This window comes from Mytilus edulis, chromosome 6, assembly GCF_963676685.1.
Source record: "Mytilus edulis chromosome 6, xbMytEdul2.2, whole genome shotgun sequence".
NCBI classification, from domain to species: domain Eukaryota; kingdom Metazoa; phylum Mollusca; class Bivalvia; order Mytilida; family Mytilidae; genus Mytilus; species Mytilus edulis.
The window spans coordinates 83,281,684-83,307,821 of record NC_092349.1 but is presented as its reverse complement, the minus strand read 5'-3'; the positions used below and the strand labels follow the sequence as shown (position 1 = coordinate 83,307,821).

At 36.3% G+C, this 26,138-nt stretch overlaps 1 protein-coding gene and 1 long non-coding RNA gene across 3 annotated transcripts in view; one reads left to right on the top strand and one right to left on the bottom strand.

Moving 5' to 3' along the window:
- Positions 1-26,138, bottom strand: part of LOC139528678 (ultra-long-chain fatty acid omega-hydroxylase-like) — an 86,730-nt gene that overhangs the window by 29,015 nt on the left and 31,577 nt on the right. The gene's annotated exons all lie outside the window — the stretch shown is intronic.
- Positions 4,958-8,628, top strand: LOC139528681 (uncharacterized). Its single transcript, XR_011665662.1, has 4 exons — positions 4,958-5,045; positions 5,808-6,432; positions 7,179-7,247; positions 8,010-8,628. It is a non-coding gene; the product is annotated as an uncharacterized lncRNA (long non-coding RNA).

Sequence of the window (26,138 nt, the reverse complement as noted above, 5' to 3'; positions counted from 1 at the left end):
AATTTGTTTACTATATTGAAAAAGGCAAGAAATAACTTTTAAATATTATTAAATTGTAAGTAAACATGACACAATATAGTCTTTGTTATTTAATTATCACTTCGGTCTACAGTAATACCTGATAATCATGGGAGATAACACACTTCATACGAGTAAAGTGAGATACATCATCGCATGTGCTTTTATCCAATGATTTGACACCTGGTCAGTAGATATCATATGCAAAAAAACAGAAAACACATGTACATGTTTTAAGAAAATCATGAATTATTATTTTTAATGCACTTGAGCAAAACAAAAGATATTGTCATTTCTCAGTGAAAAAGGGGGAGGGTCAAACCTTTTTGAAAACAATATTTCTGCACCGATTCAACTATTAAGCTAGTTAGCTACTACCCATTGCTTCTAATATAAAAGGTTTAAATGAAGGTTACTAAGCCACAAGGGAGAAGCATTTGTCTTTCTTTGTAATTAAACTTTCAAGAAATAGATTTTTCTCTCTCAATAATACTTATGTATTTAAATCAAATGATAACACAGCCTGAGTAATTTTTTTTTGTCTTATTTCAGTTCCAGACATATCATTACTTTTTAACCTGAGATGGCAAACTAGAGGTTTTAAAAAGTCCTGAATAACTGGTAAGCATTTTGTTTTGTTAGGCAAGCTCTAAATTGTTTATTTATGGTATTTATGCAATTGAAATTACAGTCGGTATGTTAAAAATATGCAAATATGAAAACTGTTGCTATGGTCTTGATATTGAATGGAAAGGCTTAGTTACAGATCGTTTCGACTCAATATTTCGAGTTAAATCTTGCAGCAACTGTTTCTCACGTAACACTGCAAACTATATTTAGCACTATTTTGATCTGTCGTTATTTAATGACGCCATAATACATGAGATGTCACAATGTTTCCTTTAAAACCTCATGTTGATTTCTCACTGATAAAAGGTTTTCACTGAAATACATGTTAAAAACATTTTTTCTCAAATAGAATTATGTGAAAGGACAAGTTTTGAAAATTTGCACTATATTGCACTCTAATTATATGATAAGGATGACTTTCCCAGTAGTTTAGAGTGCTTTCCACAGTTTTAAATACCAGATTTCCACTAGTAAGAATAATTATTTTGGTGTTGGTTTTTTTATAAAATCTTCATTTTTGCATAATTTCTCTGCCAAAATGCACTTTAAGACACAAGAAAATTTTATAGAATGCTTTAACAGGGTCTGTGTATTGTAATTAAAGGTTATAATCAGAAGTTTTGTCCTTGTTTTGACTAGTGAATGTATTCTGGAAGAAATTAATTATACATACACATTGTATTCAAAATAAATGAATATAGCGACGAAAGTGTCATTGCCTTATAGTGCTAAAACAACTTTATTTTTTTTCAGAAATGGACAAAAATACACAGATTTATTCAGAATGTTATACCGATGAAGATCACATAAAAATATTTGGAAAAATCAGAAGTATTGATTTCAATATGGGTCAGGATCCCTAATAAACCTTGAGATGAGGAACTCAGATGACGTAATTAAAAAAAAATATTAGTCCGCCATACAATTGTGGATGCTGTGATTTTAAAAATGGACATAAATGAACAATAAGAACTGTTTTATAGAGCTGATGTGATGAGAAAAGAAAGATGTAGATTTGACCTGAAATAAATTATTAGAAAGGACAATTTTTTTATTGAATTTTATGATCAGAATTTTGGGATTATTTCATGAGGAGAGTGACATTTTTCACCATCTTCCGGGGTCCAGCAATTTGCGAAAAAAGTAATCCCACTTGCCACCCCGAAAATTTAACCAGACATGTATAAATGTATCAGCTTCGATATGAGCCATCATACATGTTCAAGTAAACGATATGGACTGAGCAACGGAGGAAAACGTTACCATTACGGCCTATGGAGAATTAATTGTAAATGTATACCCAAATTAGAAGCTTAATTCCAGAAGTTTTCAGGCTGAATTATGGATGATTTCACCTTGTACACCACCGACAATGATGGTTAGTAGTTTTTTATTTATACCTAGTTATTATAAATGGTTTAAGATAAATATTATTGATAAAGATCAGCAAAAACTCGATGAAATTTTCGCTTTTAAAATGCATTACTGGCACGGGGCTGAACACTTTTTTTTAGGCACAATCATAACTTTGTTTACTCCCGAGATATCCGAAAGGAATTTGTTTACTATATTGAAAAAGGCAAGAAATAACTTTTAAATATTATTAAATTGTAAGTAAACATGACACAATATAGTCTTTGTTATTTAATTATCACTTCGGTCTACAGTAATACCTGATAATCATGGGAGATAACACACTTCATACGAGTAAAGTGAGATACATCATCGCATGTGCTTTTATCCAATGATTTGACACCTGGTCAGTAGATATCATATGCAAAAAAACAGAAAACACATGTACATGTTTTAAGAAAATCATGAATTATTATTTTTAATGCACTTGAGCAAAACAAAAGATATTGTCATTTCTCAGTGAAAAAGGGGGAGGGTCAAACCTTTTTGAAAACAATATTTCTGCACCGATTCAACTATTAAGCTAGTTAGCTACTACCCATTGCTTCTAATATAAAAGGTTTAAATGAAGGTTACTAAGCCACAAGGGAGAAGCATTTGTCTTTCTTTGTAATTAAACTTTCAAGAAATAGATTTTTCTCTCTCAATAATACTTATGTATTTAAATCAAATGATAACACAGCCTGAGTAATTTTTTTTTGTCTTATTTCAGTTCCAGACATATCATTACTTTTTAACCTGAGATGGCAAACTAGAGGTTTTAAAAAGTCCTGAATAACTGGTAAGCATTTTGTTTTGTTAGGCAAGCTCTAAATTGTTTATTTATGGTATTTATGCAATTGAAATTACAGTCGGTATGTTAAAAATATGCAAATATGAAAACTGTTGCTATGGTCTTGATATTGAATGGAAAGGCTTAGTTACAGATCGTTTCGACTCAATATTTCGAGTTAAATCTTGCAGCAACTGTTTCTCACGTAACACTGCAAACTATATTTAGCACTATTTTGATCTGTCGTTATTTAATGACGCCATAATACATGAGATGTCACAATGTTTCCTTTAAAACCTCATGTTGATTTCTCACTGATAAAAGGTTTTCACTGAAATACATGTTAAAAACATTTTTTCTCAAATAGAATTATGTGAAAGGACAAGTTTTGAAAATTTGCACTATATTGCACTCTAATTATATGATAAGGATGACTTTCCCAGTAGTTTAGAGTGCTTTCCACAGTTTTAAATACCAGATTTCCACTAGTAAGAATAATTATTTTGGTGTTGGTTTTTTTATAAAATCTTCATTTTTGCATAATTTCTCTGCCAAAATGCACTTTAAGACACAAGAAAATTTTATAGAATGCTTTAACAGGGTCTGTGTATTGTAATTAAAGGTTATAATCAGAAGTTTTGTCCTTGTTTTGACTAGTGAATGTATTCTGGAAGAAATTAATTATACATACACATTGTATTCAAAATAAATGAATATAGCGACGAAAGTGTCATTGCCTTATAGTGCTAAAACAACTTTATTTTTTTTCAGAAATGGACAAAAATACACAGATTTATTCAGAATGTTATACCGATGAAGATCACATAAAAATATTTGGAAAAATCAGAAGTATTGATTTCAATATGGGTCAGGATCCCTAATAAACCTTGAGATGAGGAACTCAGATGACGTAATTAAAAAAAAATATTAGTCCGCCATACAATTGTGGATGCTGTGATTTTAAAAATGGACATAAATGAACAATAAGAACTGTTTTATAGAGCTGATGTGATGAGAAAAGAAAGATGTAGATTTGACCTGAAATAAATTATTAGAAAGGACAATTTTTTTATTGAATTTTATGATCAGAATTTTGGGATTATTTCATGAGGAGAGTGACATTTTTCACCATCTTCCGGGGTCCAGCAATTTGCGAAAAAAGTAATCCCACTTGCCACCCCGAAAATTTAACCAGACATGTATAAATGTATCAGCTTCGATATGAGCCATCATACATGTTCAAGTAAACGATATGGACTGAGCAACGGAGGAAAACGTTACCATTACGGCCTATGGAGAATTAATTGTAAATGTATACCCAAATTAGAAGCTTAATTCCAGAAGTTTTCAGGCTGAATTATGGATGATTTCACCTTGTACACCACCGACAATGATGGTTAGTAGTTTTTTATTTATACCTAGTTATTATAAATGGTTTAAGATAAATATTATTGATAAAGATCAGCAAAAACTCGATGAAATTTTCGCTTTTAAAATGCATTACTGGCACGGGGCTGAACACTTTTTTTTAGGCACAATCATAACTTTGTTTACTCCCGAGATATCCGAAAGGAATTTGTTTACTATATTGAAAAAGGCAAGAAATAACTTTTAAATATTATTAAATTGTAAGTAAACATGACACAATATAGTCTTTGTTATTTAATTATCACTTCGGTCTACAGTAATACCTGATAATCATGGGAGATAACACACTTCATACGAGTAAAGTGAGATACATCATCGCATGTGCTTTTATCCAATGATTTGACACCTGGTCAGTAGATATCATATGCAAAAAAACAGAAAACACATGTACATGTTTTAAGAAAATCATGAATTATTATTTTTAATGCACTTGAGCAAAACAAAAGATATTGTCATTTCTCAGTGAAAAAGGGGGAGGGTCAAACCTTTTTGAAAACAATATTTCTGCACCGATTCAACTATTAAGCTAGTTAGCTACTACCCATTGCTTCTAATATAAAAGGTTTAAATGAAGGTTACTAAGCCACAAGGGAGAAGCATTTGTCTTTCTTTGTAATTAAACTTTCAAGAAATAGATTTTTCTCTCTCAATAATACTTATGTATTTAAATCAAATGATAACACAGCCTGAGTAATTTTTTTTTGTCTTATTTCAGTTCCAGACATATCATTACTTTTTAACCTGAGATGGCAAACTAGAGGTTTTAAAAAGTCCTGAATAACTGGTAAGCATTTTGTTTTGTTAGGCAAGCTCTAAATTGTTTATTTATGGTATTTATGCAATTGAAATTACAGTCGGTATGTTAAAAATATGCAAATATGAAAACTGTTGCTATGGTCTTGATATTGAATGGAAAGGCTTAGTTACAGATCGTTTCGACTCAATATTTCGAGTTAAATCTTGCAGCAACTGTTTCTCACGTAACACTGCAAACTATATTTAGCACTATTTTGATCTGTCGTTATTTAATGACGCCATAATACATGAGATGTCACAATGTTTCCTTTAAAACCTCATGTTGATTTCTCACTGATAAAAGGTTTTCACTGAAATACATGTTAAAAACATTTTTTCTCAAATAGAATTATGTGAAAGGACAAGTTTTGAAAATTTGCACTATATTGCACTCTAATTATATGATAAGGATGACTTTCCCAGTAGTTTAGAGTGCTTTCCACAGTTTTAAATACCAGATTTCCACTAGTAAGAATAATTATTTTGGTGTTGGTTTTTTTATAAAATCTTCATTTTTGCATAATTTCTCTGCCAAAATGCACTTTAAGACACAAGAAAATTTTATAGAATGCTTTAACAGGGTCTGTGTATTGTAATTAAAGGTTATAATCAGAAGTTTTGTCCTTGTTTTGACTAGTGAATGTATTCTGGAAGAAATTAATTATACATACACATTGTATTCAAAATAAATGAATATAGCGACGAAAGTGTCATTGCCTTATAGTGCTAAAACAACTTTATTTTTTTTCAGAAATGGACAAAAATACACAGATTTATTCAGAATGTTATACCGATGAAGATCACATAAAAATATTTGGAAAAATCAGAAGTATTGATTTCAATATGGGTCAGGATCCCTAATAAACCTTGAGATGAGGAACTCAGATGACGTAATTAAAAAAAAATATTAGTCCGCCATACAATTGTGGATGCTGTGATTTTAAAAATGGACATAAATGAACAATAAGAACTGTTTTATAGAGCTGATGTGATGAGAAAAGAAAGATGTAGATTTGACCTGAAATAAATTATTAGAAAGGACAATTTTTTTATTGAATTTTATGATCAGAATTTTGGGATTATTTCATGAGGAGAGTGACATTTTTCACCATCTTCCGGGGTCCAGCAATTTGCGAAAAAAGTAATCCCACTTGCCACCCCGAAAATTTAACCAGACATGTATAAATGTATCAGCTTCGATATGAGCCATCATACATGTTCAAGTAAACGATATGGACTGAGCAACGGAGGAAAACGTTACCATTACGGCCTATGGAGAATTAATTGTAAATGTATACCCAAATTAGAAGCTTAATTCCAGAAGTTTTCAGGCTGAATTATGGATGATTTCACCTTGTACACCACCGACAATGATGGTTAGTAGTTTTTTATTTATACCTAGTTATTATAAATGGTTTAAGATAAATATTATTGATAAAGATCAGCAAAAACTCGATGAAATTTTCGCTTTTAAAATGCATTACTGGCACGGGGCTGAACACTTTTTTTAGGCACAATCATAACTTTGTTTACTCCCGAGATATCCGAAAGGAATTTGTTTACTATATTGAAAAAGGCAAGAAATAACTTTTAAATATTATTAAATTGTAAGTAAACATGACACAATATAGTCTTTGTTATTTAATTATCACTTCGGTCTACAGTAATACCTGATAATCATGGGAGATAACACACTTCATACGAGTAAAGTGAGATACATCATCGCATGTGCTTTTATCCAATGATTTGACACCTGGTCAGTAGATATCATATGCAAAAAAACAGAAAACACATGTACATGTTTTAAGAAAATCATGAATTATTATTTTTAATGCACTTGAGCAAAACAAAAGATATTGTCATTTCTCAGTGAAAAAGGGGGAGGGTCAAACCTTTTTGAAAACAATATTTCTGCACCGATTCAACTATTAAGCTAGTTAGCTACTACCCATTGCTTCTAATATAAAAGGTTTAAATGAAGGTTACTAAGCCACAAGGGAGAAGCATTTGTCTTTCTTTGTAATTAAACTTTCAAGAAATAGATTTTTCTCTCTCAATAATACTTATGTATTTAAATCAAATGATAACACAGCCTGAGTAATTTTTTTTTGTCTTATTTCAGTTCCAGACATATCATTACTTTTTAACCTGAGATGGCAAACTAGAGGTTTTAAAAAGTCCTGAATAACTGGTAAGCATTTTGTTTTGTTAGGCAAGCTCTAAATTGTTTATTTATGGTATTTATGCAATTGAAATTACAGTCGGTATGTTAAAAATATGCAAATATGAAAACTGTTGCTATGGTCTTGATATTGAATGGAAAGGCTTAGTTACAGATCGTTTCGACTCAATATTTCGAGTTAAATCTTGCAGCAACTGTTTCTCACGTAACACTGCAAACTATATTTAGCACTATTTTGATCTGTCGTTATTTAATGACGCCATAATACATGAGATGTCACAATGTTTCCTTTAAAACCTCATGTTGATTTCTCACTGATAAAAGGTTTTCACTGAAATACATGTTAAAAACATTTTTTCTCAAATAGAATTATGTGAAAGGACAAGTTTTGAAAATTTGCACTATATTGCACTCTAATTATATGATAAGGATGACTTTCCCAGTAGTTTAGAGTGCTTTCCACAGTTTTAAATACCAGATTTCCACTAGTAAGAATAATTATTTTGGTGTTGGTTTTTTTATAAAATCTTCATTTTTGCATAATTTCTCTGCCAAAATGCACTTTAAGACACAAGAAAATTTTATAGAATGCTTTAACAGGGTCTGTGTATTGTAATTAAAGGTTATAATCAGAAGTTTTGTCCTTGTTTTGACTAGTGAATGTATTCTGGAAGAAATTAATTATACATACACATTGTATTCAAAATAAATGAATATAGCGACGAAAGTGTCATTGCCTTATAGTGCTAAAACAACTTTATTTTTTTTCAGAAATGGACAAAAATACACAGATTTATTCAGAATGTTATACCGATGAAGATCACATAAAAATATTTGGAAAAATCAGAAGTATTGATTTCAATATGGGTCAGGATCCCTAATAAACCTTGAGATGAGGAACTCAGATGACGTAATTAAAAAAAAATATTAGTCCGCCATACAATTGTGGATGCTGTGATTTTAAAAATGGACATAAATGAACAATAAGAACTGTTTTATAGAGCTAATGTGATGAGAAAAGAAAGATGTAGATTTGACCTGAAATAAATTATTAGAAAGGACAATTTTTTTATTGAATTTTATGATCAGAATTTTGGGATTATTTCATGAGGAGAGTGACATTTTTCACCATCTTCCGGGGTCCAGCAATTTGCGAAAAAAGTAATCCCACTTGCCACCCCGAAAATTTAACCAGACATGTATAAATGTATCAGCTTCGATATGAGCCATCATACATGTTCAAGTAAACGATATGGACTGAGCAACGGAGGAAAACGTTACCATTACGGCCTATGGAGAATTAATTGTAAATGTATACCCAAATTAGAAGCTTAATTCCAGAAGTTTTCAGGCTGAATTATGGATGATTTCACCTTGTACACCACCGACAATGATGGTTAGTAGTTTTTTATTTATACCTAGTTATTATAAATGGTTTAAGATAAATATTATTGATAAAGATCAGCAAAAACTCGATGAAATTTTCGCTTTTAAAATGCATTACTGGCACGGGGCTGAACACTTTTTTTAGGCACAATCATAACTTTGTTTACTCCCGAGATATCCGAAAGGAATTTGTTTACTATATTGAAAAAGGCAAGAAATAACTTTTAAATATTATTAAATTGTAAGTAAACATGACACAATATAGTCTTTGTTATTTAATTATCACTTCGGTCTACAGTAATACCTGATAATCATGGGAGATAACACACTTCATACGAGTAAAGTGAGATACATCATCGCATGTGCTTTTATCCAATGATTTGACACCTGGTCAGTAGATATCATATGCAAAAAAACAGAAAACACATGTACATGTTTTAAGAAAATCATGAATTATTATTTTTAATGCACTTGAGCAAAACAAAAGATATTGTCATTTCTCAGTGAAAAAGGGGGAGGGTCAAACCTTTTTGAAAACAATATTTCTGCACCGATTCAACTATTAAGCTAGTTAGCTACTACCCATTGCTTCTAATATAAAAGGTTTAAATGAAGGTTACTAAGCCACAAGGGAGAAGCATTTGTCTTTCTTTGTAATTAAACTTTCAAGAAATAGATTTTTCTCTCTCAATAATACTTATGTATTTAAATCAAATGATAACACAGCCTGAGTAATTTTTTTTTGTCTTATTTCAGTTCCAGACATATCATTACTTTTTAACCTGAGATGGCAAACTAGAGGTTTTAAAAAGTCCTGAATAACTGGTAAGCATTTTGTTTTGTTAGGCAAGCTCTAAATTGTTTATTTATGGTATTTATGCAATTGAAATTACAGTCGGTATGTTAAAAATATGCAAATATGAAAACTGTTGCTATGGTCTTGATATTGAATGGAAAGGCTTAGTTACAGATCGTTTCGACTCAATATTTCGAGTTAAATCTTGCAGCAACTGTTTCTCACGTAACACTGCAAACTATATTTAGCACTATTTTGATCTGTCGTTATTTAATGACGCCATAATACATGAGATGTCACAATGTTTCCTTTAAAACCTCATGTTGATTTCTCACTGATAAAAGGTTTTCACTGAAATACATGTTAAAAACATTTTTTCTCAAATAGAATTATGTGAAAGGACAAGTTTTGAAAATTTGCACTATATTGCACTCTAATTATATGATAAGGATGACTTTCCCAGTAGTTTAGAGTGCTTTCCACAGTTTTAAATACCAGATTTCCACTAGTAAGAATAATTATTTTGGTGTTGGTTTTTTTATAAAATCTTCATTTTTGCATAATTTCTCTGCCAAAATGCACTTTAAGACACAAGAAAATTTTATAGAATGCTTTAACAGGGTCTGTGTATTGTAATTAAAGGTTATAATCAGAAGTTTTGTCCTTGTTTTGACTAGTGAATGTATTCTGGAAGAAATTAATTATACATACACATTGTATTCAAAATAAATGAATATAGCGACGAAAGTGTCATTGCCTTATAGTGCTAAAACAACTTTATTTTTTTTCAGAAATGGACAAAAATACACAGATTTATTCAGAATGTTATACCGATGAAGATCACATAAAAATATTTGGAAAAATCAGAAGTATTGATTTCAATATGGGTCAGGATCCCTAATAAACCTTGAGATGAGGAACTCAGATGACGTAATTAAAAAAAAATATTAGTCCGCCATACAATTGTGGATGCTGTGATTTTAAAAATGGACATAAATGAACAATAAGAACTGTTTTATAGAGCTGATGTGATGAGAAAAGAAAGATGTAGATTTGACCTGAAATAAATTATTAGAAAGGACAATTTTTTTATTGAATTTTATGATCAGAATTTTGGGATTATTTCATGAGGAGAGTGACATTTTTCACCATCTTCCGGGGTCCAGCAATTTGCGAAAAAAGTAATCTCACTTGCCACCCCGAAAATTTAACCAGACATGTATAAATGTATCAGCTTCGATATGAGCCATCATACATGTTCAAGTAAACGATATGGACTGAGCAACGGAGGAAAACGTTACCATTACGGCCTATGGAGAATTAATTGTAAATGTATACCCATCTACTCACCAATCCAGGGAATCATGAAGCTATATCCTATGTTACCCTTAGCTTTAGGGGCATTAGACTTCATGATCTACTCACCAATCCAAGGACTCATGAAGCTATATCCTATGTTACCCTTAGCTTTAGGGGCATTAGATTTCATGATCTACTCACCAATCCAGGGAATCATGAAGCTGTATCCTATGTTATCCTTAGCTTTAGGGGCATTAGACTTCATGATCTACCCACCAATCCAAGGAATCATGAAGCTGTATTCTATGTTACCCTTAGCTTTAGGTGCATTAGATTTCATGATCTACTCACCAATCCAGGGAATCATGAAGCTGTATCCTATGTTACCCTTAGCTTTAGGGGCATTAGACTTCATGATCTACTCACCAATCCAAGGAATCATGGAGCTATATCCTATGTTACCCTTAGCTTTAGGTGCATTAGACTTCATGATCTACTCACCAATCCAGGGAATCATGAAGCTGTATCCTGTGTTACCCTTAGCTTTAGGTGCATTAGACTTCATGATCTACTCACCAATCCAGGGAATCATGGAGCTATATCCTATGTTATCCTTAGCTTTAGGTGCATTAGACTTCATGATCTACCCATCAACCCAAGGACTCATGGAGCTATATCCTATATTACCCTTAGCTTTAGGTGCATTAGACTTCATGATCTACTCACCAATCCAAGGAATCATGGAGCTGTATCCTATATTACCCTTAGCTTAAGTTGTATAGACTTCATGATCTACTCACCAATCCAGGGAATCATGAAGCTGTATCCTATGTTACCCTTAGCTTTAGGTGCATTAGACTTCATGATCTACTCACCAATCCAAGGAATCATGAAGCTATATCCTATGTTACCCTTAGCTTTAGGTGCATTAGACTTCATGATCTACTCACCAATCCATGGACTCATGAAGCTGTATCCTATGTTACCCTTAGCTTTAGGGGCATTAGACTTCATGATCTACTCACCAATCCAAGGACTCATGAAGCTGTATCCTATGTTACCCTTAGCTTTAGGTGCATTAGACTTTATGATTTACTCACCAATCCAGGGAATCATGAAGCTGTATCCTATGTTACCCTTAGCTTTAGGTGCATTAGACTTCATGATCTACTCACCCATCCAGGGAATCATGGAGCTATATCCTATGTTACCCTTAGCTTTAGGGGCATTATACTTCATGATCTACTCACCAATCCAGGGAATCATGAAGCTGTATCCTATGTTACCCTTAGCTTTAGGTGCATTAGACTTCATATCTACTCACCAATCTAAGGAATCATGAAGCTATATCCTATGTTACCCTTAGCTTTAGGTGCATTAGACTTCATGATCTACTCACCAATCCAAGGACTCATGAAGCTATATCCTACATGTATATTACCCTTAGCTTTAGGTGCATTAGACTTCATGATCTACTCACCAATCCAAGGACTCATGAAGCTATATCCTATGTTACCCTTATCTTTAGGTGCATTAGACTTCATGATCTACTCACCAATCCATGGACTCATGAAGCTGTATCCTATGTTACCCTTAGCTTTAGGGGCATTATACTTCATAATCTACTCACCAATCCATGGACTCATGAAGCTGTATCCTATGTTACCCTTAGCTTTAGGTGCATTAGACTTCATGATCTACTCACCAATCCAAGGAATCATGGAGCTGTATCCTATATTACCCTTAGCTTAAGTTGTATAGACTTCATGATCTACCCACCAATCCAGGGAATCATGAAGCTGTATCCTATGTTACCCTTAGCTTTAGGGGCATTAGACTTCATGATCTACTCACCAATCCAAGGACTCATGAAGCTATATCCTATGTTACCCTTAGCTTTAGGTGCATTAGACTTCATGATCTACTCACCAATCCAGGGAATCATGAAGCTGTATCCTGTGTTACCCTTAGCTTTAGGTGCATTAGACTTCATGATCTACTCACCAATCCAGGGAATCATGGAGCTATATCCTATGTTATCCTTAGCTTTAGGTGCATTAGACTTCATGATCTACTCACCAATCCAGGGAATCATGGAGCTATATCCTATGTTATCCTTAGCTTTAGGTGCATTAGACTTCATGATCTACTCACCAATCCAAGGAATCATGGAGCTGTATCCTATATTACCCTTAGCTTAAGTTGTATAGACTTCATGATCTACTCATCAATCCAGGGAATCATGAAGCTGTATCCTATGTTACCCTTAGCTTTAGGTGCATTAGACTTCATGATCTACTCACCAATCCAAGGACTCATGAAGCTGTATCCTATGTTACCCTTAGCTTTAAGTGCATTAGACTTCATGATCTACTCACCAATCCAGGGAATCATGAAGCTGTATCCTATGTTACCCTTAGCTTTAAGTGCATTAGACTTCATGATCTACTCACCAATCCAGGGAATCATGAAGCTGTATCCTATGTTACCCTTAGCTTTAGGGGCATTAGACTTCATAATCTACTCACCAATCCAGGGACTCATGAAGCTGTATCCTATGTTACCCTTAGCTTTAGGTGCATTAGACTTCATGATCTACTCACCAATCCAGGGAATCATGAAGCTGTATCCTATGTTACCCTTAGCTTTAGGGGCATAAGACTTCATGATCTACTCACCAATCCAAGGACTCATGAAGCTATATCCTATATTACCTTTAGCTTTAGGTGCATTAGACTTCATGATCTACTCACCAATCCAAGGAATCATGAAGCTATATCCTATGTTACCCTTAGCTTTAGGTGCATTAGACTTCATGATCTACTCACCAATCCATGGACTCATGAAGCTGTATCCTATGTTACCCTTAGCTTTAGGGGCATTAGACTTCATGATCTACTCACCAATCCAAGGACTCATTAAGCTGTATCCTATGTTACCCTTAGCTTTAGGTGCATTAGACTTCATGATCTACTCACCAATCCAGGGAATCATGAAGCTGTATTCTATATTACCCTTAGCTTTAGGTGCATTAGACTTCATGATCTACTCACCAATCCAAGGACTCATGAAGCTGTATCCTATGTTACCCTTAGCTTTAGGTGCATTAGACTTTATGATTTACTCACCAATCCAGGGAATCATGAAGCTGTACCCTATGTTACCCTTAGCTTTAGGTGCATTAGACTTCATGATCTACTCACCAATCCAGGGAATCATGGAGCTATATCCTATGTTACCCTTAGCTTAAGGGGCATTAGACTTCATGATCTACTCACCAATCCAGGGAATCATGAAGCTGTATCCTATGTTACCCTTAGCTTTAGGTGCATTAGACTTCATGATCTACTCACCAATCTAAGGAATCATGAAGCTATATCCTATGTTACCCTTAGCTTTAGGTGCATTAGACTTCATGATCTACTCACCAATCCAAGGACTCATGAAGCTATATCCTACATGTATATTACCCTTAGCTTTAGGTGCATTAGACTTCATGATCTACTCACCAATCCAAGGACTCATGAAGCTATATCCTATATTACCTTTAGCTTTAGGTGCATTAGACTTCATGATCTACTCACCAATCCAAGGAATCATGAGGCTATATCCTATGTTACCCTTATCTTTAGGTGCATTAGACTTCATGATCTACTCACCAATCCATGGACTCATGAAGCTGTATCCTATGTTACCCTTAGCTTTAGGGGCATTATACTTCATAATCTACTCACCAATCCATGGACTCATGAAGCTGTATCCTATGTTACCCTTAGCTTTAGGGGCATTAGACTTCATGATCTACTCACCAATCCAAGGACTCATGAAGCTATATCCTATATTACCTTTAGCTTTAGGTGCATTAGACTTCATGATCTACTCACCAATCCAAGGAATCATGAAGCTATATCCTATGTTACCCTTAGCTTTAGGTGCATTAGACTTCATGATCTACTCACCAATTCATGGACTCATGAAGCTGTATCCTATGTTACCCTTAGCTTTAGGGGCATTAGACTTCATGATCTACTCACCAATCCATGGAATCATGAAGCTATATCCTATGTTACCCTTAGCTTTAGGGGCATTATACTTCATGATCTACTCACCAATCCATGGACTCATGAAGCTGTATCCTATGTTACCCTTAGCTTTAGGGGCATTAGACTTCATGATCTACTCACCAATCCAGGGAATCATGAAGCTGTATCCTATGTTACCCTTAGCTTTAGGGGCATTAGATTTCATGATCTACTCACCAATCCAGGGAATCATGAAGCTATATCCTATGTTACCCTTAGCTCTAGGTGCATTAGACTTCATGATCTACTCACCAATCCAGGGAATCATGAAGCTATATCCTATGTTACCCTTAGCTTTAGGGGCATTAGACTTCATGATCTACTCACCAATCCAAGGAATCATGAAGCTATATCCTATGTTACCCTTAGCTTTAGGTGCATTAGACTTCATGATCTACTCACCAATCCAGGGAATCATGAAGCTGTATCCTATGTTACCCTTAGCTTTAGGTGCATTAGACTTCATGATCTACTCACCCATCCAGGGAATCATGGAGCTATATCCTATGTTACCCTTAGCTTTAGGTGCATTAGACTTCATGATCTACTCGCCCATCCAGGGAATCATGGAGCTATATCCTATGTTACCCTTAGCTTTAGGGGCATTAGACTTCATGATCTACTCACCAATCCAGGGAATCATGAAGCTGTATCCTATGTTACCCTTAGCTTTAGGTGCATTAGACTTCATATCTACTCACCAATCTAAGGAATCATGAAGCTATATCCTATGTTACCCTTAGCTTTAGGTGCATTAGACTTCATGATCTACTCACCAATCCAAGGACTCATGAAGCTATATCCTACATGTATATTACCCTTAGCTTTAGGTGCATTAGACTTCATGATCTACTCACCAATCCAAGGACTCATGAAGCTATATCCTATATTACCTTTAGCTTTAGGTGCATTAGACTTCATGATCTACTCACCAATCCAAGGAATCATGAGGCTATATCCTATGTTACCCTTATCTTTAGGTGCATTAGACTTCATGATCTACTCACCAATCCATGGACTCATGAAGCTGTATCCTATGTTACCCTTAGCTTTAGGGGCATTATACTTCATAATCTACTCACCAATCCATGGACTCATGAAGCTGTATCCTATGTTACCCTTAGCTTTAGGTGCATTAGACTTCATGATCTACTCACCAATCCAAGGAATCATGGAGCTGTATCCTATATTACCCTTAGCTTAAGTTGTATAGACTTCATGATCTACCCACCAATCCAGGGAATCATGAAGCTGTATCCTATGTTACCCTTAGCTTTAGGGGCATTAGACTTCATGATCTACTCACCAATCCAAGGACTCATGAAGCTATATCCTATGTTACCCTTAGCTTTAGGTGCATTAGACTTCATGATCTACTCACCAATCCAGGGAATCATGAAGCTGTATCCTGTGTTACCCTTAGCTTTAGGTGCATTAGACTTCATGATCTACTCACCAATCCAGGGAATCATGGAGCTATATCCTATGTTATCCTTAGCTTTAGGTGCATTACACTTCATGATCTACCCATCAACCCAAGGACTCATGGAGCTATATCCTATATTACCCTTAGCTTTAGGTGCATTAGACTTCATGATCTACTCACCAATCCAAGGAATCATGGAGCTGTATCCTATGTTACCCTTATCTTTAGGTGCATTAGACTTCATGATCTACTCACCAATCCAGGGAATCATGAAGCTGTATCCTGTGTTACCCTTAGCTTTAGGTGCATTAGACTTCATGATCTACTCACCAATCCAGGGAATCATGGAGCTGTATCCTATATTACCCTTAGCTTAAGTTGTATAGACTTCATGATCTACCCACCAATCCAGGGAATCATGAAGCTGTATCCTATGTTACCCTTAGCTTTAGGGGCATTAGACTTCATGATCTACTCACCAATCCAAGGACTCATGAAGCTATATCCTATGTTACCCTTAGCTTTAGGTGCATTAGACTTCATGATCTACTCACCAATCCAGGGAATCATGAAGCTGTATCCTGTGTTACCCTTAGCTTTAGGTGCATTAGACTTCATGATCTACTCACCAATCCAGGGAATCATGGAGCTATATCCTATGTTATCCTTAGCTTTAGGTGCATTACACTTCATGATCTACCCATCAACCCAAGGACTCATGAAGCTATATCCTATATTACCTTTAGCTTTAGGTGCATTAGACTTCATGATCTACTCACCAATCCAAGGAATCATGAGGCTATATCCTATGTTACCCTTATCTTTAGGTGCATTAGACTTCATGATCTACTCACCAATCCATGGACTCATGAAGCTGTATCCTATGTTACCCTTAGCTTTAGGGGCATTATACTTCATAATCTACTCACCAATCCATGGACTCATGAAGCTGTATCCTATGTTACCCTTAGCTTTAGGTGCATTAGACTTCATGATCTACTCACCAATCCAAGGAATCATGGAGCTGTATCCTATGTTACCCTTAGGTTTAGGTGCATTAGACTTCATGATCTACTCACCAATCCAAGGAATCATGGAGCTGTATCCTATATTACCCTTAGCTTAAGTTGTATAGACTTCATGATCTACCCACCAATCCAGGGAATCATGAAGCTGTATCCTATGTTACCCTTAGCTTTAGGGGCATTAGACTTCATGATCTACTCACCAATCCAAGGACTCATGAAGCTATATCCTATGTTACCCTTAGCTTTAGGTGCATTAGACTTCATGATCTACTCACCAATCCAGGGAATCATGAAGCTGTATCCTGTGTTACCCTTAGCTTTAGGTGCATTAGACTTCATGATCTACTCACCAATCCAGGGAATCATGGAGCTATATCCTATGTTATCCTTAGCTTTAGGTGCATTACACTTCATGATCTACCCATCAACCCAAGGCCTCATGGAGCTATATCCTATATTACCCTTAGCTTTAGGTGCATTAGACTTCATGATCTACTCACCAATCCAGGGACTCATGAAGCTGTATCCTATGTTACCCTTAGCTTTAGGTGCATTAGACTTCATGATCTACTCGCCGATCCAGGGAATCATGGAGCTATATCCTATGTTACCCTTAGCTTTAGGGGCATTAGACTTCATGATCTACTCACCAATCCAGGGAATCATGAAGCTGTATCCTATGTTACCCTTAGCTTTAAGTGCATTAGACTTCATGATCTACTCACCAATCCAGGGAATCATGAAGCTGTATCCTATGTTACCCTTAGCTTTAGGGGCATTAGACTTCATAATCTACTCACCAATCCAGGGACTCATGAAGCTGTATCCTATGTTACCCTTAGCTTTAGGTGCATTAGACTTCATGATCTACTCGCCGATCCAGGGAATCATGGAGCTATATCCTATGTTACCCTTAGCTTTAGGGGCATTAGACTTCATGATCTACTCACCAATCCAGGGAATCATGAAGCTGTATCCTATGTTACCCTTAGCTTTAGGTGCATTAGACTTCATATCAACTCACCAATCTAAGGAATCATGAAGCTATATCCTATGTTACCCTTAGCTTTAGGTGCATTAGACTTCATGATCTACTCACCAATCCAAGGACTCATGAAGCTATATCCTACATGTATATTACCCTTAGCTTTAGGTGCATTAGACTTCATGATCTACTCACCAATCCAAGGACTCATGAAGCTATATCCTATATTACCTTTAGCTTTAGGTGCATTAGACTTCATGATCTACTCACCAATCCAAGGAATCATGAGGCTATATCCTATGTTACCCTTATCTTTAGGTGCATTAGACTTCATGATCTACTCACCAATCCATGGACTCATGAAGCTGTATCCTATGTTACCCTTAGCTTTAGGGGCATTATACTTCATAATCTACTCACCAATCCATGGACTCATGAAGCTGTATCCTATGTTACCCTTAGCTTTAGGTGCATTAGACTTCATGATCTACTCACCAATCCAAGGAATCATGGAGCTGTATCCTATATTACCCTTAGCTTAAGTTGTATAGACTTCATGATCTACCCACCAATCCAGGGAATCATGAAGCTGTATCCTATGTTACCCTTAGCTTTAGGGGCATTAGACTTCATGATCTACTCACCAATCCAAGGACTCATGAAGCTATATCCTATGTTACCCTTAGCTTTAGGTGCATTAGACTTCATGATCTACTCACCAATCCAGGGAATCATGAAGCTGTATCCTGTGTTACCCTTAGCTTTAGGTGCATTAGACTTCATGATCTACTCACCAATCCAGGGAATCATGGAGCTATATCCTATGTTATCCTTAGCTTTCGGTGCATTACACTTCATGATCTACCCATCAACCCAAGGACTCATGGAGCTATATCCTATATTACCCTTAGCTTTAGGTGCATTAGACTTCATGATCTACTCACCAATCCAAGGAATCATGGAGCTGTATCCTATGTTACCCTTATCTTTAGGTGCATTAGACTTCATGATCTACTCACCAATCCAGGGAATCATGAAGCTGTATCCTGTGTTACCCTTAGCTTTAGGTGCATTAGACTTCATGATCTACTCACCAATCCAGGGAATCATGGAGCTGTATCCTATATTACCCTTAGCTTAAGTTGTATAGACTTCATGATCTACCCACCAATCCAGGGAATCATGAAGCTGTATCCTATGTTACCCTTAGCTTTAGGGGCATTAGACTTCATGATCTACTCACCAATCCAAGGACTCATGAAGCTATATCCTATGTTACCCTTAGCTTTAGGTGCATTAGACTTCATGATCTACTCACCAATCCAGGGAATCATGAAGCTGTATCCTGTGTTACCCTTAGCTTTAGGTGCATTAGACTTCATGATCTACTCACCAATCCAGGGAATCATGGAGCTATATCCTATGTTATCCTTAGCTTTAGGTGCATTACACTTCATGATCTACCCATCAACCCAAGGACTCATGAAGCTATATCCTATATTACCTTTAGCTTTAGGTGCATTAGACTTCATGATCTACTCACCAATCCAAGGAATCATGAGGCTATATCCTATGTTACCCTTATCTTTAGGTGCATTAGACTTCATGATCTACTCACCAATCCATGGACTCATGAAGCTGTATCCTATGTTACCCTTAGCTTTAGGGGCATTATACTTCATAATCTACTCACCAATCCATGGACTCATGAAGCTGTATCCTATGTTACCCTTAGCTTTAGGTGCATTAGACTTCATGATCTACTCACCAATCCAAGGAATCATGGAGCTGTATCCTATATTACCCTTAGCTTAAGTTGTATAGACTTCATGATCTACCCACCAATCCAGGGAATCATGAAGCTGTATCCTATGTTACCCTTAGCTTTAGGGGCATTAGACTTCATGATCTACTCACCAATCCAAGGACTCATGAAGCTATATCCTATGTTACCCTTAGCTTTAGGTGCATTAGACTTCATGATCTACTCACCAATCCAGGGAATCATGAAGCTGTATCCTGTGTTACCCTTAGCTTTAGGTGCATTAGACTTCATGATCTACTCACCAATCCAGGGAATCATGGAGCTATATCCTATGTTATCCTTAGCTTTAGGTGCATTACACTTCATGATCTACCCATCAACCCAAGGACTCATGGAGCTATATCCTATATTACCCTTAGCTTTAGGTGCATTAGACTTCATGATCTACTCACCAATCCAAGGAATCATGGAGCTGTATCCTATATTACCCTTAGCTTAAGTTGTATAGACTTCATGATCTACTCACCAATCCAGGGAATCATGAAGCTGTATCCTATGTTACCCTTAGCTTTAGGTGCATTAGACTTCATGATCTACTCACCAATCCAAGGACTCATGAAGCTGTATCCTATGTTACCCTTAGCTTTAAGTGCATTAGACTTCATGATCTACTCACCAATCCAGGGAATCATGAAGCTGTATCCTATGTTACCCTTAGCTTTAAGTGCATTAGACTTCATGATCTACTCACCAATCCAGGGAATCATGAAGCTGTATCCTATGTTACCCTTAGCTTTAGGGGCATTAGACTTCATAATCTACTCACCAATCCAGGGACTCATGAAGCTGTATCCTATGTTACCCTTAGCTTTAGGTGCATTAGACTTCATGATCTACTCACCAATCCAAGGACTCATGAAGCTATATCCTACATTACCTTTAGCTTTAGGTGCATTAGACTTCATGATCTACTCACCAATCCAAGGAATCATGAAGCTATATCCTATGTTACCCTTAGCTTTAGGTGCATTAGACTTCATGATCTACTCACCAATCCATGGACTCATGAAGCTGTATCCTATGTTACCCTTAGCTTTAGGGGCATTAGACTTCATGATCTACTCACCAATCCAAGGACTCATTAAGCTGTATCCTATGTTACCCTTAGCTTTAGGTGCATTAGACTTCATGATCTACTCACCAATCCAGGGAATCATGAAGCTGTATCCTATGTTACCCTTAGCTTTAGGTGCATTAGACTTCATGATCTACTCACCAATCCAGGGAATCATGGAGCTATATCCTATGTTACCCTTAGCTTAAGGGGCATTAGACTTCATGATCTACTCACCAATCCAGGGAATCATGAAGCTGTATCCTATGTTACCCTTAGCTTTAGGTGCATTAGACTTCATGATCTACTCACCAATCTAAGGAATCATGAAGCTATATCCTATGTTACCCTTAGCTTTAGGTGCATTAGACTTCATGATCTACTCACCAATCCAAGGACTCATGAAGCTATATCCTACATGTATATTACCCTTAGCTTTAGGTGCATTAGACTTCATGATCTACTCACCAATCCAAGGACTCATGAAGCTATATCCTATATTACCTTTAGCTTTAGGTGCATTAGACTTCATGATCTACTCACCAATCCAAGGAATCATGAGGCTATATCCTATGTTACCCTTATCTTTAGGTGCATTAGACTTCATGATCTACTCACCAATCCATGGACTCATGAAGCTGTATCCTATGTTACCCTTAGCTTTAGGGGCATTATACTTCATAATCTACTCACCAATCCATGGACTCATGAAGCTGTATCCTATGTTACCCTTAGCTTTAGGGGCATTAGACTTCATGATCTACTCACCAATCCAAGGACTCATGAAGCTATATCCTATATTACCTTTAGCTTTAGGTGCATTAGACTTCATGATCTACTCACCAATCCAAGGAATCATGAAGCTATATCCTATGTTACCCTTAGCTTTAGGTGCATTAGACTTCATGATCTACTCACCAATTCATGGACTCATGAAGCTGTATCCTATGTTACCCTTAGCTTTAGGGGCATTAGACTTCATGATCTACTCACCAATCCATGGAATCATGAAGCTATATCCTATGTTACCCTTAGCTTTAGGGGCATTATACTTCATGATCTACTCACCAATCCATGGACTCATGAAGCTATATCCTATGTTACCCTTAGCTTTAGGGGCATTAGACTTCATGATCTACTCACCAATCCAGGGAATCATGAAGCTGTATCCTATGTTACCCTTAGCTTTAGGGGCATTAGATTTCATGATCTACTCACCAATCCAGGGAATCAGGAAGCTATATCCTATGTTACCCTTAGCTCTAGGTGCATTAGACTTCATGATCTACTCACCAATCCAGGGAATCATGAAGCTATATCCTATGTTACCCTTAGCTTTAGGGGCATTAGACTTCATGATCTACTCACCAATCCAAGGAATCATGAAGCTATATCCTATGTTACCCTTAGCTTTAGGTGCATTAGACTTCATGATCTACTCACCAATCCAGGGAATCATGAAGCTGTATCCTATGTTACCCTTAGCTTTAGGTGCATTAGACTTCATGATCTACTCACCAATCCAGGGAATCATGAAGCTGTATCCTATGTTATCCTTAGCTTTAGGTGCATTAGACTTCATGATCTACCCATCAACCCAAGGAATCATGGAGCTATATCCTATATTACCCTTAGCTTTAGGTGCATTAGACTTCATGATCTACTCACCAATCCAGGGAATCATGAAGCTATATCCTATGTTACCCTTAGCTTTAGGGGCATTAGATTTCATGATCTACTCACCAATCCAGGGAATCATGGAGCTGTATCCTATGTTACCCTTAGCCTTAGGTGCATTAGACTTCATGATCTACTCACCAATCCAGGGAATCATGAAGCTGTATCCTATGTTACCCTTAGCGTTAGGGGCATTAGACTTCATGATCTACTCAGCAATCCAAGGAGTCATGAATCTGTATCCTATGTTACCCTTAGCTTTAGGGGCATTAGACTTCATGATCTACTCACCAATCCAGGGAATCATGAAGCTATATCCTATGTTACCCTTAGCTTTAGGGGCATTAGACTTCATGATCTACTCACCAATCCAAGGAATCATGAAGCTGTATCCTATGTTACCCTTAGCTTTAGGTGCATTAGACTTCATGATCTACTCACCAATCCAGGGAATCATGAAGCTATATCCTATGTTACCCTTAGCTTTAGGTGCATTAGACTTCATGATCTTCTCACCAATCCAAGGAATCATGAAGCTATATCCTATATTACCTTTAGCTTTAGGTGCATTAGACTTCATGATCTACTCACCAATCCAGGGAATCATGAAGCTATATCCTATGTTACCCTTAGCTTTAGGTGCATTAGACTTCATGATCTACTCACCAATCCATGGACTCATGAAGCTGTATCCTATGTTACCCTTAGCTCTAGGTGCATTAGACTTCATGATCTACTCACCAATCCAAGGAATCATGAAGCTGTATCCTATGTTACCCTTAGCTTTAGGTGCATTAGACTTCATGATCTACTCACCAATCCAAGGAATCATGAAGCTATATCCTATGTTACCCTTAGCTTTAGGTGCATTAGACTTCATGATCTACTCACCAATCCAGGGAATCATGAAGCTGTATCCTATGTTACCCTTAGCTTTAGGTGCATTAGACTTCATGCTCTACTCACCAATCCAGGGAATCATGGAGCTATATCCTATGTTATCCTTAGCTTTAGGTGCATTAGACTTCATGATCTACCCATCAACCCAAGGAATCATGGAACTATATCCTATATTACCCTTAGCTTTAGGTGCATTAGACTTCATGATCTACTCACCAATCCAGGGAATCATGAAGCTGTATCTATGTTACCCTTAGCTTTAGGTGCATTAGACTTCATGATCTACTCACCAATCCAAGGAATCATGAAGCTGTATTCTATGTTACCCTTAGCTTTAGGTGCATTAGACTTCATGATCTACCCACCAACCCAAGGAATCATGAAGCTGTATTCTATGTTACCCTTAGCTTTAGGTTCATTAGACTTCATGATCTACTCACCAATCCAGGGAATCATGGAGCTGTATCCTATGTTACCCTTAGCTTTAGGTGCATTAGACTTCATGATCTACTCACCAATCCAGGGAATCATGAAGCTGTATCCTATGTTACCCTTTGCTTTAGGTGCATTAGACTTCATGATCTACTCACCAACCAAGGAATCACGAAGCTGTATTCTATGTTACCCTTAGCTTTAGGTGCATTAGACTTCATGATCTACTCACCAATCCATGGACTCATGAAGCTGTATTCTATGTTACCCTTAGCTTTAGGTGCATTAGACTTCATGATCTACTCACCAATCTATGGACTCATGAAGCTGTATTCTATGTTACCCTTAGCTTTACGTGCATTAGACTTCATGATCTACTCACCAATCCAGGGAATCATGAAGCTGTATCCTGTGTTACCCTTAGCTTTAGGTGCATTAGACTTCATAATCTACTCACCAATCAAAGGAATCACGAAGCTGTATTCTATGTTACCCTTAGCTTTAGGGGCATTAGACTTCATGATCTTCTCACCAATCCAGGGAATCATGAAGCTGTATCCTATGTTACCCTTAGCTTTAGGTGCATTAGACTTCATAATCTACTCACCAATTAAAGGAATCACGAAGCTGTATTCTATGTTACCCTTAGCTTTAGGTGCATTAGACTTCATAATCTACTCACCAATTAAAGGAATCATGAAGCTGTATCCTATGTTACCCTTAGCTTTAGGTGCATTAGACTTCATGATCTACTCACCAATCAAGGGAATCATGAAGCTGTATCCTATGTTACCCTTAGCTTTAAGTGCATTAGACTTCATGATCTACTCACCCATCCAGGGAATCATGGAGCTGTATCCTATGTTACCCTTAGCTTTAGGTGCATTAGACTTCATGATCTTCTCACCAATCCAGGGAATCATGAAGCTATATCCTATGTTACCCTTAGCTTTAGGTGCATTAGACTTCATGATCTACTCACCAATCAAGGGAATCATGAAGCTGTATCCTATGTTACCCTTAGCTTTAGGTGCATTATACTTCATGATCTACTCACCAATCCCGGGAATCATGGAGCTGTATCCTATGTTACCCTTAGCTTTAAGTGCATTAGACTTCATGATCTACTCACCAATCCAGGGAATCATGAAGCTGTATCCTATGTTACCCTTGCTTTAGGTGCATTATATTTCATGATCTACTCACCAATCCAGGGAATCATGAAGCTGTATCCTATGTTATCCTTAGCTATAGGAACATTATACTTCATGATCTACTCACCAATCCAGTGAATCATGGAGCTGTATCCTATGTTATCCTTAGCTTTAGGAACATTATACTTCATGATCTACTCACCAATCCAGTGAATCATGGAGCTGTATCCTATGTTATCCTTAGCTTTAGGAACATTATACTTCATGATCTACTCACCAATCCAGTGAATCATGGAGCTGTATCCTATGTTACCCTTAGCTTTAGGTGCATTAGACTTCATGATCTACTCACCAATCCAGTGAATCATGGAGCTGTATCCTATGTTATCCTTAGCTTTAGGGGCATTAGACTTCATGATCTACTCACCAATCCAGGGAATCATGGAGCTGTATCCTATGTTACCCTTAGCTTTAGGTGCATTAGACTTCATGATCTATTCACCAATCCAGGGAATCATGAAGCTGTATCCTATGTTACCCTTAGCTTTAGGTGCATTAGATTTCATGATCTACTCACCAATCCAAGGAATCATGGAGCTGTATCCTATGTTACCCTTAGATTTAGGAGCATTAGACTTCATGATCTACTCACCAATCCAGGGAATCATGAAGCTGTATCCTATGTTACCCTTAGCTTTAGGTGCATTAGACTAGGTATGACACATGATTTTTTTAACACATCCCTTCCATAATATAAATGCTTTTAACTTACAGAGCTCATAAAAAATTCTCAGCTTTCTAATGATACATTTTTCAAATATTAAACTAATTGGGAACCATTTGTAAAACTCAAGTT